The sequence below is a fragment of the Macaca fascicularis genome, chromosome 13, assembly GCF_037993035.2.
Source record: "Macaca fascicularis isolate 582-1 chromosome 13, T2T-MFA8v1.1".
Taxonomy (NCBI): domain Eukaryota; kingdom Metazoa; phylum Chordata; class Mammalia; order Primates; family Cercopithecidae; genus Macaca; species Macaca fascicularis.
Genome location: NC_088387.1, coordinates 8,086,483 through 8,101,414, shown reverse-complemented (window position 1 = coordinate 8,101,414; position 14,932 = coordinate 8,086,483).

Sequence of the window (14,932 nt, the reverse complement as noted above, 5' to 3'; positions counted from 1 at the left end):
TGGGAACACTTAAAATCTTCTAAGTATTTTGAAATATACAGTAAATTATTAACTCAAGTCACCCTGCTGTGCTACTGAACACTAGAACTTATTCCTTCTATCTGTTTGTTTGTACCCATTAACCAATCTTACTTCATTCCTCCCCAACACACACACTTCTCCTAGCCTCTGACAACTACCATTTTACTCTCTACCTCCATGAGATCAACATTTTTGGCTACCACATATGAGGGAAAACATGCAAAGAAAACAATCAACAGTGTAAAGAAACAATCTCTGGAATGGGAGAAAATATTTGCAAAATGTTCATCTAATAAATGATTAATATATTAATATCCAGAATATGCAAGAAACTCAAACAACAGAAATAAAACAATCCCATTAAAAGTGGGCAAAAGATCTGACAGATATTTTTCAAAAGATGACATACAAATGGCCAACAGGTATGTGAAAAAACACTCAATATCACTAATCATCAGGGAAACACAAATCAAAACCACAGTGAGACATCATCTCACCCCAATTAGAATGGCTATTTAAAAAGAAAAACAGAATAAAAAACAATGGTGAGGATGCTGAGAAAGGAAGTATCATATACTGTTGGTGGGAATGTAAATTAGTAGAGCCATTTTGTAAAACAGTATGGAGGTTTCTTAAAAACCTAGAAATAGAACTAGCCTAAGATCTGGCAATCCCAATACTGCATATTTATTCAAAGGAAAAGAAATCAGTATATCAAAGTAATATATTCACCCCTATATTTATTGGATATAATTTTTAAAGAAAACTGTTAATTCCATTTTATAAAGTCTCTGGTATTCAATCGAAAGGATAATGATACCTTAAAATATCTCACACTTTTGGAAATATTTTAATCAAAGATAAAGTAACACTCAGTCTGCTATGTCTTTTGCATTAAAAACAATGAGGTTTGTAAAATTTTGTGGCATTTTGCTAAGACGTAGTGGTGGAATCTACTTGCTCCTTCTTATATCTGCAAAGTTTGATAATCCTAGTGGTAGGTACATTAGCCCTGCCATACACGAGTGATAGAATCCTCTCAAGAATTATTTTTAAATTTAATAATGCTATTAATTCTCTTCCTCAAATATCTTAGTAGTCAATATTTTTTCTTTTCCTTTTTTTTTTTTTTTTTTCCTAGGTGGAGCACAGTGGCCCTCACCTGTAGTACCAGCTACTCAGGAGGCTGAGGCAGGAGTATCCCTGCAACCCATTAACTTAAGTCTTTAGCATGCTGTAAATGTGCCTGTGAATAGCTACTGAACTCCAACCTGGGAAACACAGCAAGAACTAGTCTCTGGGGGAAAAAAAAATGTAACATTTATAAATGCTAATTCTAATATATGATTAGAAAATAAAAGAAAGGGATCCGCACCAAGATGGCCGAATAGGAGCAGCTTCAGCCTCTGGCTCCCAGAGTGAGCGATACAGAAGACGGGTGATTTCTGCATTTCCAACTGAGGTAGTGGGTTCATCTCATGGAGGCGTGTCAGACAGTGGGTGCATGACAGTGGGTGCAGCCCAACGAGTGAGAGCCAAAGCAGGGCGAGGTATGGCCCCTCTTGGGAAGTGCAAGGGGGAAGGGAATTCCCTTTCCTAGCCAAGGGAAACTGTGACACACGACACGTGGAAAATCAGGTCACTCCCACCCTGATACTGCGCTTTACCAAGGGTCTTAGCAAACAGCACACCAGGAGACTATATCCTGCACCTGGCTTGCAGGACCCCACGCCCACGCAACCTCCCTCATTGCTAGCACAGCAGTCTGAGATCTAACTGGAAGACAGCAGCAAGGCTGGGGAAGGGGTGCCCACCATTGCTGAGGCTTAAGTAGGTAAACAAAGCAGCCTGGAAGCTCCAACTGGGTGGAGCCCACTGCAGCTCATGAAGGCCTGCCTGCCTCTGTAGACTCCACCTCTGGGGACAGGGCATAGCCAAACAAAAGGCAGCAGAAACCTCTGCAGATGTAAATGTCCCTGTCTGACAACTTTGAAGAGAGTAGTGGTTTTCCCAGCACGGAGTTTGAGATCTGAGAATGGACAAACTGTCTGCTCAAGTGGGTCCCTGACGCCCAAGTAGCCTAACTGGGAGACATCCCCCACTAGGGGCAAACTGACACCTCACACCTCACAGGGCCGGGTACACCTCTGAGACGAAGCTTCCAGAGGAACGCTCAGACAGCAACATACGCTCTTCAGCAATATTCAGTCTTCTGCAGCCTCCGCTGCTGATACCCAGGCAAACAGGGTCTGGAGTGGACCTCCAACAAATTCCAACAGACCTGCAGCTGAGGGTCCTGACTGTTAGAAGAAAAGATAACAAACAAAAGATCATCCACACCAAAACCCCAGCTGTACGTCACCAGCATCAAAGACCAAAGGTAGATAAAACCACAAAGATGGGGAAAAAGCAGTACAGAAAAGCTGGAAATTCTAAAAGTCAGAGCGCCTCTCCCCCTCCAAAGGAACACAGCTCCTTGCCAGCAACAGAACAAAGCTGGACGGAGAATGACTTTGACGAGTTGAGAGAAGAAGGTTTCAGACAATCAAACTTCTCCGAGCTAAAGGAGGAATTACGAACCCAGTGCAAAGAAATGAAAAACCTTGAAAAAAGATTTGACAAATGGTTAACTAGAATAATCAATGCAGAGAAATCCTTAAATGAACTGATAGAGATGAAAACGATGACATGAGAACTACATGGCAAATGCACAAGCTTCAGTAACTGACTCGATCAACTGGAAGAAAGGGTATCAGTGATTGATGATCAAATGAATGAAATGAGGCAAGAAGATAAGTGTAGAGAAAAAAGGGTAAAAAGAAATGAACAACGCCTCCGAGAAATATGGGACTATGTGAAAAGACCAAATTTACCTCTGATTGGTGTACCTGAAAGTGATGAGGAGAAGGGAATCAAGATGGAAAACACTCTGCAAGATACCATCCAGGAGAACTCCTCCAACCTAGCAAGGCAGGCCAACATTCAAATTCAAGAAACACAGAGAACGCCACAAAGATGCTCCTCGAGAAGAGCAACTCCAAGACTCATAATTGTCAGATTCACCAAAGTTGAAATGAAGGAAAAAATGTTAAGGGCAGCCAGAGAGAAAGGACCAGTTACCCACAAAGGGAAGCCCAGCAGACTAACAGCGGATCTCTTGGCAGAAACTCTACAAGCCAAAAGAGAGGGAGGCCAAAATTCAACATTCTTAAAGAAAAGAATTTTCAACCCAGAATTTCATATCCAGCCAAACTAAGTCTCATAAGTAAAGGAGAAATAAAAGCCTTTACAGACAAGTAAATGCTGAGAGATTTTGTCACCACCAGGCCTTCCCTACAAGAGCTCCTGAAGGAAGCACTAAATGTGGAAGGGAACAACCAGTACCAGCCACTGCAAAAACATGCTAAAATGTAAAGACCATCAATGCTAGGAGGAAACTGCATCAACTAATGAGCAAAATAACCAGCTAACATCATAATGACAGGATCAAGTTCACACATAACAATATTAGGCTTAAATGTAAATGGGCTAAATGCTCCAATTAAAAGACACACATTGGCAAATTGGATAAAGAGTCAAGACCCATCAGAGTGCTATATCCAGGAGTACCATCTTACGTGCAGAGACAAACATAACTCAAAATAAAGGGATGGAGGAAGATCTACTAAGCAAATGGAAAAAAAAAAAAAAGGAAGAGGTTGCAATCCTAGTCTCTGATAAAACAGACTTTAAACCAACAAAGATCAAAGAGACAAATAAGGCCATTACATAATGGTAAAGGGATCAATTCAACAAAAAGAGCTAACTATCCTAAATATATATGCACCCAATACAGGAGCACCTAGATTCATAAAGCAAGTCCTTAGAGACTTACAAAGAGACTTAGCCTCCCACACAATAATAATGGGAGACTTTAACACCCCACTGTCAATATTAGACAGATCAACGAGACAAGAAGTTAACAAAGATATCCAGGAATTGAATTCAGCTCTGCAGCAAGCAGACCTAATAGACATCTACAGAACTCTCCACCCCAAATCAACAGAATATACATTCTTCTTAGCACTACATTGCACTTATTCCAAAACTGACCACATAGTTGGAAGTAAAGCACTCCTCAGCAAATGTACAAGAACAGAAATTATAACAAACTGTCTCCCAGACGACAGTGCAATCAAATTAGAACTCAGGATTAAGAAACTCAATCAAAACTGCTCAACTACATGGAAACTGAACAACCTGCTCCTGAATGACTACTGGGTCCATAACGAAATAAAGGCAGAAATAAAGATGTTCTTTGAAACCAATGAGAATAAAGATACAACATACCAGAATCTCTGGGACACATTTCAAGCAGGGTGTAGAGGGAAATTTATAGCACTAAATGCCCACAAGAGAAAGCAGGAAAGATCTAAAATTGACACCCTAATATCACAATTAAAAGAACTAGAGTAGCAAGAGCAAACACACTCAAAAGCTAGCAGAAGGCAAGAAATAACTAAGATCAGAGCTGAAATGAAGGAGATAGAGACACAAAAAAACCCTTCAAAAAATCAAAGAATCCAGGAGATGGTTTTTTGGAAAGATCAACAAAATTAATAGACCACTAGCAAGACTAATAAAGAAGAAAAGAGAGAAGAATAAAAAAGATGCAATAAAAAATGATAAAGGGGATATCACCACCGACCGCACAGAAATACAAACTACCATCAGAGAATAGTATAAACATCTCTACTGAAATAAACTAGAAAACCTAGAAGAAATGGATAAATTCCTGGACACATACACTCTCTCAAGACTAAACCCGGAAGAAACTGAATCCCTGAATAGACCAATAACAGGCTCTGAAATTGAGGCAATAATTAATAGCCTACCAACCAAAAAAAGTCCAGGACCAGATGGATTCACAGCCGAATTCTACTAGAGATACAAGGAGGAGCTGGTACCATTCCTTTTGAAATTACTGCAATCAATAGAAAAAGAGGGAATCCTCCCTAACTCATTTTATGAGGCCAACATCATCCTGATACCATAGCCTGGCAGAGACACAACAAAAAAAGAGAATTTTAGACCAATATTCCTGATGAACATCGATGCAAAAATCCTCAACAAAATACTGGCAAACCGAATCCAGCAGCACATCAAAAAGCTTATCCACCATGATCAAGTGGGCTTCATCCCTGGGATGCAAGGCTTGTTCAACATATGCAAATCAATAAACGTAATCCAGCATATAAACAGAACCAAAGACAAAAACCACATGATTATCTCAATAGATGCAGAAAAGGCTTTTGACAAAATTCAACAGCCCTTCATGCTAAAACTCTCAATAAATTCAGTATTGATGGAACGTATCTCAAAATCATAAGAGCTATTTATGACAAACTCACAGCCAGTATCATACTGAATGGGCGAAAACTGGAAGCATTCCCTTTGAAAACTGGCACAAGACAGGGATGCCCTCTCTCACCACTCCTATTCAACATATTGTTGGAAGTTCTGCTCAGGGAAATCAGGCAAGAGAAAGAAATAAAGGGTATTCAATTACGAAAAGAGGAAGTCAAATTGTCCCTGTTTGCAGATGATACGATTGTATATATAGAAAACCCCATCCTCTCAGCCCAAAATCTTCTTAAGCTGATAAGCAACTTCAGCAAAGTCTCAGGATACAAAATCATGTACAAAAGTCACTAGCATTCTTATACACCAGTAGCAGACAAACAGAGAGCCAAATCATGAGTGAACTCCCATTCACAATTGCTTCAAAGAGAATAAAATACCTAGGAATTCAACTCAAGGGACGTGAAGGCCCACTTCATGGAGAACTACAAACCACTGTTCAGTGAAATAAAAGAGGACACAAACAAATGGAAGAACATCCCATGCTCATGGACAGGAAGAATCAATATCGTGAAAATGGCCATACTGCCCAAGGTAATTGATACATTCAATGCCATCCCCATCAAGCTACCAATGACTTTCTTCACAGAATTGGAAAAAACTGCTTTAAAGTTCATATGGAACCAAAAAAGACCCTGCATTGCCAAGACAATCCTAAGGCAAAAGAACAAAGCTGGAGGGATCACGCTACCTGACTTCAAACTGTACTACAAGGCAATAGTAACCAAAACAGCATGGTACTGGTACCAAAACAGAGATATAGACCAATGGAACAGAACAGAGTCCTCAGAAATAATACCACACATCTACAACCTGAGAAAAACAAGAAATGGGGAAAGGATTCCCTATTTAATAAATGGTGCTGGGAAAACTGACTAGTCATAAGTAGAAAGCTGAAACTGGATCCCTTCCTTACACCTTATACAAAAATTAATTCAAGATGGATTAGAGACTTAAATGTTAGACCTAATACCATAAAAACCCTAGAAGAAAACCTAGGCAATACCTTTCAGGACATAGGCTTGGGCAAGGACTTCATGTCTAAGACACCAAAGCAATGGCAACAAAAGCCAAAATTGACAAATGAGATCTAATTAAACTAAAGAGCTTCTGCACAGTAGAAGAAACTACCATCAGAATTAACAGGCAACCTACAGAATGGGAGAAACTTTTTGCAAACTACTCATCTGACAAAGGGCTAATATACAGCATCTACAAAGAACTCAAACAAATTTACAAGAAAAAAACAAACAACCCCATCAAAATGTGAGTGATGGATATGAACAGACACTTCTCAAATGAAGACATTTATGCAGCCAACAGACACATGAAAAAAATGCTCATCATCACTAGCTGTCAGAGAAATGCAAATCAAAACCACAATGATACACTGCCTCATACCATTTAGAATGGCCATCATTAAAAAGTCAGGAAACAACAGGTCCTGGATAGGATATGGAGAAATAGGAACACTTTTACACTGTTGGTGGGACTGTAAACTAGTTCAACCATTGTGGAAGACAGTGTGGTGATTCCTCTAGGATCTAAAACTAGAAATACCATTTGACCCAGTCATCCCATTACTGGGTATATACCCAAAGGATTATAAATCATGCTGCTATAAAGACACATGCACACGTATGTTTATTGCGGCACTATTCACAATAGCAAAGACTTGGAACCAACCCAAATGTCCATCAATGACAGACTGGATTAAGAAAATGTGGCACATATTCACCATGGACACTATGCAATCATAAGAAAGGATGAGTTCATGTCCTTTGTAGGGACGTGGATGCAGCTGAAAACCATCATCCTCAGCAAACTTTCGCAAGAACAGAAAACCAAACACTGCATGTTCTCACTCATAGGTAGGAATTGAACAATGAGAACACCTGGACACAGGAAGGGGAACATCACACACCGGGGCCTGTTGTGGGGTGGGGGGAGGGAGGAGGGATAGCATTAGGAGATATACCTAATGTAAATGACAAGTTAATGGGTGCAGCACACCAACATGGCACATGTATACATTTGTAACAAACCTGCACATTGTGCACATGTACCCTAGAACTTAAAGTATAATAAAACAAATAAATAAATAAATAAATAAAAGAGATGTGATGATGAAAATGAGTCAGATGTACACCATGTTGTTTGCTTCAAACATGAAATGAGAGAACTAGTAGCCAAGGAATGCAGGTGGTTTCTAGGAATTGAAAAACGTCAAGAAACGAATTCCTTCTTAGAACATCCTGAAGGAAATGCAGCTCTGAAATACTCTGATTTTATTCCAGTGAGACAGTTGTCAGGCATCTGACCTAAAGAGTTGTAAGATAATAAGCTAGTATCGTTTTGAGCTACCTAGTTTGTGAATAATTTGTTATAATAGCAATGTGAAACAAATAAAATGACCTGTTAGCACCGCATTCAATGAGTTAGGGGTTAGCTGAACTATTATGTTACACCATATCATCCTATAATATCTTTCCCTGAACACTAATCATAGTGTAACCTTTTGTTTGATTTATTATCCTTCTGTAAACTCCCAGAAGACACTAACTGCATCTTGCGCAGAGATATACTCAGGACCATGGACAGTACCCTCAAAAGTGTGTTTCATGAATCACCATTTTTCAAGTCTTCATTCCAATCAACCTCTGCAGCATTTGATCTTTTTAAATTTAACTCCTCCATATATTTGAATGGCTACTGTGCACAAATTTTAGTTGTTTAGGAATTGCAGATTAGAGTAAAACATTCTATCTCCAAGTAAATTTAGTACTAGTGGGAACTCAATAGCTAATTAGGTAAATAGGTAAGTTGATGGACTAGACCAGAAAAAATCTAATCAAGAATAACCATACGAAAAAGAAGAAAAGGTACCGAGTGAGGAAAATTGTATATTATGTAATAAGTTACCTGGATCCAGGGAATATGAATAAAATTAAATCACTGAGCTAATTGTCTCAGATGAGGTGCCTTGCAATAGTGTATTTTGTATTTACACTACTAGTTTGTCTCATCTCATGCTCAATGTACTTTTCACCCAAGGATGTAACAGTTCCATCTTTATTTTTCTTTCTTCGGTGTCTAAGCTTCCATAACTATTTATTAGCATTGATCCCTGGCCTGAAATTATATTTGAGGAAATTTTCTGTTTGGTTGGTTTCTGCTATTCAGTCCCCATTGCACATGCTTTTGTTCAAATGACATGCTTCTGCCTAGGTGATTTTTCCTTGATTTAATCTTGATTCTATAGCTAGTTCTCTCTCAGAACAGGAATTCTCTCTTTATCTAATCAGTCCTGATGAACCGACACTGAAAGAAAAACCTGATTCCAATTAGTTATATATATATATAACTAATTATATATATATGCAACTAATTATATATATATACATATACACACACACACACACATACACATACACACACACACACATACATACACCTTTCAGATGCTGGCTGCATGTATAGGTACAGTTTCGTCTATGGCTCAGCCCTATGTATGCATTTTAGTAGTGTTAAGATGTGCTGCCTAATACTTAGTCTCATATTAATTGGAGCAAACTGTTTTGTTTTCTCCCACCTCTTAGAAAGCCATTGTCAGCATATGCTACTGGACAGTTTCTTTGAACCTGTTATTACTCTGATTCATTTTCAGTCCCAGATCCTCATGGCTATGCTTTAACTACTATTCTACTGTCAATAATAAAACGAATTGAACTGAACCTCACTGCAACACCTAGTTAATATATTGGTCTATGTATTTAAATCACTTGCCAACTACTAATGCATCCATGGCTTATGTTAAAAAACAAACTAGGCAATATTATGATCTTAACAGTAATGATTTTATAATATAATCCAACTACCATCCCAGTTTCATTGCCTGCTTTTCCTACATTCCTGCCAGACTCTACTTCTTGATCCCCTCTGAGGAAACCCTTGTTCTCTGTGTCTCAAGAATATTCTTCTCAGCTTCTTTCGCCTTTCTCTCTCTTTACCTGTTGTAATAACAAAAATTTTATAACATCTTCTTGAAGCCCTTCCATTCCTGTGGTTACCAACACTCCCTTTTCTTCACTCTCACTAGACTCCTTTCTGGAAAATATATTATGGGAAATGATATAAGTGTGTCCTATGGCTATTAGTGGAATATTTTCATTCCAGACAGCCTAAGTTATATTGAAATGTTTTTGATCCTCATGCGTTATCTTTTTCGCTGTGACAGGTAAAACTAAGTTTGGCTGTGAGCAACGAACCAAAAATAACTGTTTCTTCAATAAGACAAAAGTGAACTTGTCACTCTCGTACAAGTTCAGGAGTCAGTAGCATTGAGGAGGTAATGTTCCTCAATAGCAAGACTCACAATGCTTCCTGATGAGCTTTTCTAAGACTGGCGTCTATTCTCAAGGTGAAGAATCTCAAGGTGATTCACCATGGCAGCTCCAATTCCAAGTAGTAAGCCTGAAATCAATCCAGCAGCAAAGAAAAAAGGGATGGTGACTTTGAAGGGCTTTCATACTTGAAGGATATTTCCTAGAAGTTGAAAATATTATTTGCCTACTTCCCCTTGACCGGAAAACTAAGTTATATGATTACCATAGTAGAGATCATGCCTTTGTTTTTGTTGCTGATGTTGTTTGACCGCTGACAGTTTTTAAGCCTCACCCCTCTCTCTGATTTCCCCTGGATAAGATGGAAAGAAAGCCTGGCTGCTCTCCCCTTTGGATCCAGTGGGAAGTTCAAAGGATAAAAGCCTTTGCCCATGCACAGGTAATCTACACCGTAGAAACCCCAAGCGAGTCTGTGTACTGATCTCTCAAATGATTTTCTCATCTGTTCAGGAGCCACACTGCCCTGTCCAGAAAGCCTTATTATGTGAGTAAAATCTTCTCACACACTATTGGAGTGTGTGTGTGTGTGTATGTGTTTGTGTGTGTGATCGTCAGTTTCAACATATGAACCAAATTTTGGAAGGGCTTTCATCCTGTTTCTGGTACTACCCAGAAAGAAATACTAGAAAATGTAACATTTTCTCTAGTACTTCTTAGGTCCAGTTCAAATCTGGTAGTTCTATTACCAAAGAAAAACTCAATAGTGGTAACTGGCAGTTAATTTTGCAAATCTTTATTTTGTATGTAACAGTAATATTCTGCATTGAGTTGATTTTCAGTACATTTCCATTATGATTATTGTATTTCTCTAGATATTTTAATAATAGCTTTGGTATATGTATGCATATATATATGTCAGTTTATATATATATATATATATATATATATATATATATATATATATATATCAGTTTTTATATATTCTTTTGTGCTTAAGCAAAACAATGTTACCAAGTAAAACTATTTTCACACACGCATGTGGATGCGCACACACACATGCTGAACAGTGTTCAAAATGTCTTTTGAGGTAAAACTAGCACAGACAGGCAAGAGTGATTCACATGATGAGATAGGACCATTCTGAGAGGAAGAGCTAATTCCAGGAATCATTACACTAACTCATTGTTTGATGGCATCAATACCCTTTTTCAGATTTTATAACTAAATGCAAACTATAATCCACGTTCATGCTGAAAATATAGTTTTAATACAGTTTGTGTAGAAAAATATAGTTATTCAAGTGTGTTATATTTATTGGCTTTAAGACAATTCTCAATCTACTATTTGCTTAGGCTTTGAACTGTGTTATTACCATTTAATTTATATATTTGTCATCATATTCATCTATTCTTTCTGACATCTGGGAGTCTTCATTATACATAGTAAGAGCTGAGGAAGTGAAAATTTAAAATAATTTATTTCACTAATTCTAAGCTCATTTTTTTAAAATGTTGCCATAGCTTAAACTGGGTTGTTTCCTAAAAGCAATGGCATACAATTATTCAATTTGTAGTGTTTATTTTCTCTCAGTGATAGATAAAATAACAAGGTATGATAATACTAGATATATACTTTGACTTCTTGAGATAATTCTATTCTTGGGCAATTATCAATAGTCCTAAGACACTGAAACTTTAGATATAATGCGCTTTGTGCTATGATAATTTTTCATTGTGTAAAGAGAATCTCAGACCAAAGTTCCCTTGTACCTGCAACACATCTCATTTCATTTTTTTTGTTTAGTGGTTCACAGCCCAAAGACAAAATACGTATGATAAAATTACTATAGTTGACATCTTATAAGAATTGTTTTCTAATTTATTCTCATGTAAAAACACTACATGTTGACTGACCCCTATGTCTGAGAAAAAAATATTTGGTACCTCTCAAATGAGTGACTAAAGATAAATTTTCACCTTCAGTAAACATGAGAAGTAAAATCAAGCTCCATTCATTGGTTTTTTTTGACTCTGAAGAAATAGTTTAAGACTTACCATTATAAAGGGTTTATTTTAGGGTTACATATTGGGTCAGGTTGGGTGCCCAAGAGCCCACTGCTAGAGATGAATAAGAAGCTCTAAATATATGCACCAAAGAACTTCCCTTGTAATAGATCCTGGGGTAGGAAATCAAGATCTTCTTCGGTGGTTCTACCTCAATTCCCACATTTCATATTTTTTCTGCTCCCTCATACCTATCCACGGTTCTGCTGCTGTCTTCAGACTTGTTGTTTTATAGTTGCACCATGATGTGTGATTCCGTTAGACTACATTGTAATCTTGGTGAATAGATTTTCCCCACCATCTTACCATTGTATATAAATAATGCATTTTAAAAAATAAGAAATCATAATAAGAAGTCTTCCAAGAGTTATTAATTTGGTGCTGATACAGATGGCTTGTGTGGACATTATGGAATATGCAGGTAGGCTGGTCTGATTTAAGAAGAAATTATAAAGAGTATCCACTCCCATACTGTTGATTATTGGAATTCAGGTGTGAGGTAACAGTACATTATATACTTAAAAATACAGAAGTAGGTACTTAGAATACTTATGATATTTGAACAAATATTACATAAAATCAGTTTTAAAATACAGTTTACAAAAATAGAATTTTACAAAAAGGTGGAAAGAAAGACAACTAGAAAAAGTAGAGTCCTAGAAGAAAACACGAGGGAAAGAGGGAGAAAAGAGAAATGAGTAGAGAGGAAGGGAGAGAAAGAAACCCCAAACTGCTAATAAATTCTGTAACAGTAAAGGTTTCCATAAAATGAGGAAGAATTAAAGATAATAATGAAGTTAATGTCTAGGAAATGTATTCTATGAAAAAGTAGTTTACAAGTATTTTTGATTAAAATTTAATAAATGCAAAAGACAAGCAGATGAATCATGCCTAGGATCATAATGTTTTAAAAAATCTCTATTTCTATAAACGTACTAAATCTAAGTAAACTGCGTGTTAAAAGAACAGTGAGTGTCTACATGGAGTTTAGGAAAAAAAGATGATATAAAGAATAAACAATTGGTCTTCTGTCCCCAGCCTTCTTCCTGATAATGTGCTGAGAAGATAAAAAATGTATCCCAGTCACCTAGAAAGTTTTATTTCTTGTTAAAAATTAATAAATTGAAATATTGATGTAAATCTGATATATAAATCAATCGTGTATTCTAAATTAATATATTAAAAGTCTCTAGTTTGGATGACTATTTGTTAGATACGAAAACCATTTTTGAAAAAGAAGGCCAGATGTTATAAAACTTTTCAGCCATCATGGTGGAATTTTGTTTGTAGTTTTTAAAAATAAGCTGTGCCTTATGTCTTCTGAACTTTAAGAAATGAATCTACACTTGCATAGAAGTGCTGCACTGAATAACTGTTCTTCCTCTCTTTCAACACTGAGAGTGTCTTATACACTGAAAATTGAGTCATATTTCTACTATAAACAACTATTAGAGAGAAAATGTTATAGAAAGATTGAAACAATAGTGGCTGGGCACGGTGGCTCACGCCTGTAATCTCAGCACTTTGGAAGGCCGAGGTGCGTGGATCACGAGGTCAGGAGATAGAGACCATCCTGGCTAACACAGTAAAACCCTGTCTCTTCTAAAAATACAAAAAAAAAAAAAAATTAGCCGGGCGTAGTGGCGGGTGCCTGTAGTTCCAGCTACTCGGGAAGCTGAGGCAGGAGAATGGCATGAACCCGGGAGTCAGAGCTCACAGTGAGTCGAGATCATGCCACTGCACTCCAGCCTGGGTGACAGAGACTCTGTCCAAAAAAAAAAAAAAAAAATTGAAACAATAATAAAAGAAGCCAGAATTCCAAAATGCTGTTTAAAAAAAAATCACTGTCATTGCAATACACCGGTATACTTCCAAGATCTTGCAGGTTCAGTACAGACCACCATAGTAAAGCAAGTAACACAATAAAGCAAGTCTTTATTGAGTTATGTTTGCACCATACTGTAGACTATTAAGTGTGCATTAAGTAGCAATATGTACATTTTTCCTTCCTTCCTTCCTTCCCTCCCTCCCTTCCTTCCTTCCTTGTTTTTTTTTTTTTTTTTTGAGATGCAGTCCTCCTCTGACACCCTGGCTGGAGTGCAGTGAGCGATCTCGGCTCACCGCAACCTCTGCGTCCCAGGTTCAAGCGATTTTTCGTGCCTCAGCCTCCCAAGTAGCTGGGATTATAGGTGCCCACCACCCACATCCAAGTAATTTTTGTATTTTTAGGAGAGACGGGCTTTCACCATGTTGACCAGGCTGGTCTCGAACTCCTGACCTCAAGAGATCCACCCACCTTGGCCTCCCAAAGTGCTGGAATTAAAGGCTAAGCCACTGCGCCCAGCCACACATCTTAATTTTAAAATATTGCTTTTAAAAAAAAACAATTATCGTCTGAGCCTTCAGGGAGTTGTAATCTTTTTGCTGGTGGAGGCTCTTGCCTCCATGTTGATGGCTGTTGACTGATCCAGGTGGTGGTTGCTGAAGGTTGGAGTGACTACAGCAATTTCTTAAAATAAGACAACAGTGAAGTTTGCTGCATGAATTGAGGCTGCCTTTTACAAAAGATTTCTCTATAGCATGCAATGTTGTTTGATAGCATTTTGCTCATAGTAGAGCTTCTTTCAAAATTGAAGTCAACCCTCTCAAACCCTGCCACTGCTTTATCAACAAAGTTTATATGATATTTTAAATCCTTTGTTATTATTTCAACAATATTCACATCTTCACAAGGAATAGAGTTCATCTCAAGAAAACACTTCCTTTGTGCATCCATAAGAAGTAACCCCTCATCTGTTGAAGTCCATCATGAGAATACAGCAATTCAGTCACAGCTTCGGGCTTCCCTTTGAATTCTAGTTTTCTTGCTATTTCCCTACATCTTTAGTGACTTTCTCCACTGAAGCCTTAAAAGCTTCAAAGTTATCAATGAGTATTGGAATAAATATCCTCAAAATTCTGTTAATGTTAAATATTTGACCTCCTCCCACGAATTAAAATGTTCTTAATGGCATCTGGAATGGTGAATCCTTTCCAGATGGTTTTCAACTTGTTTTGCTCAAATCTGTAAGAGGAATCCCTGTGTATGGCACCTGTAGCCTTACA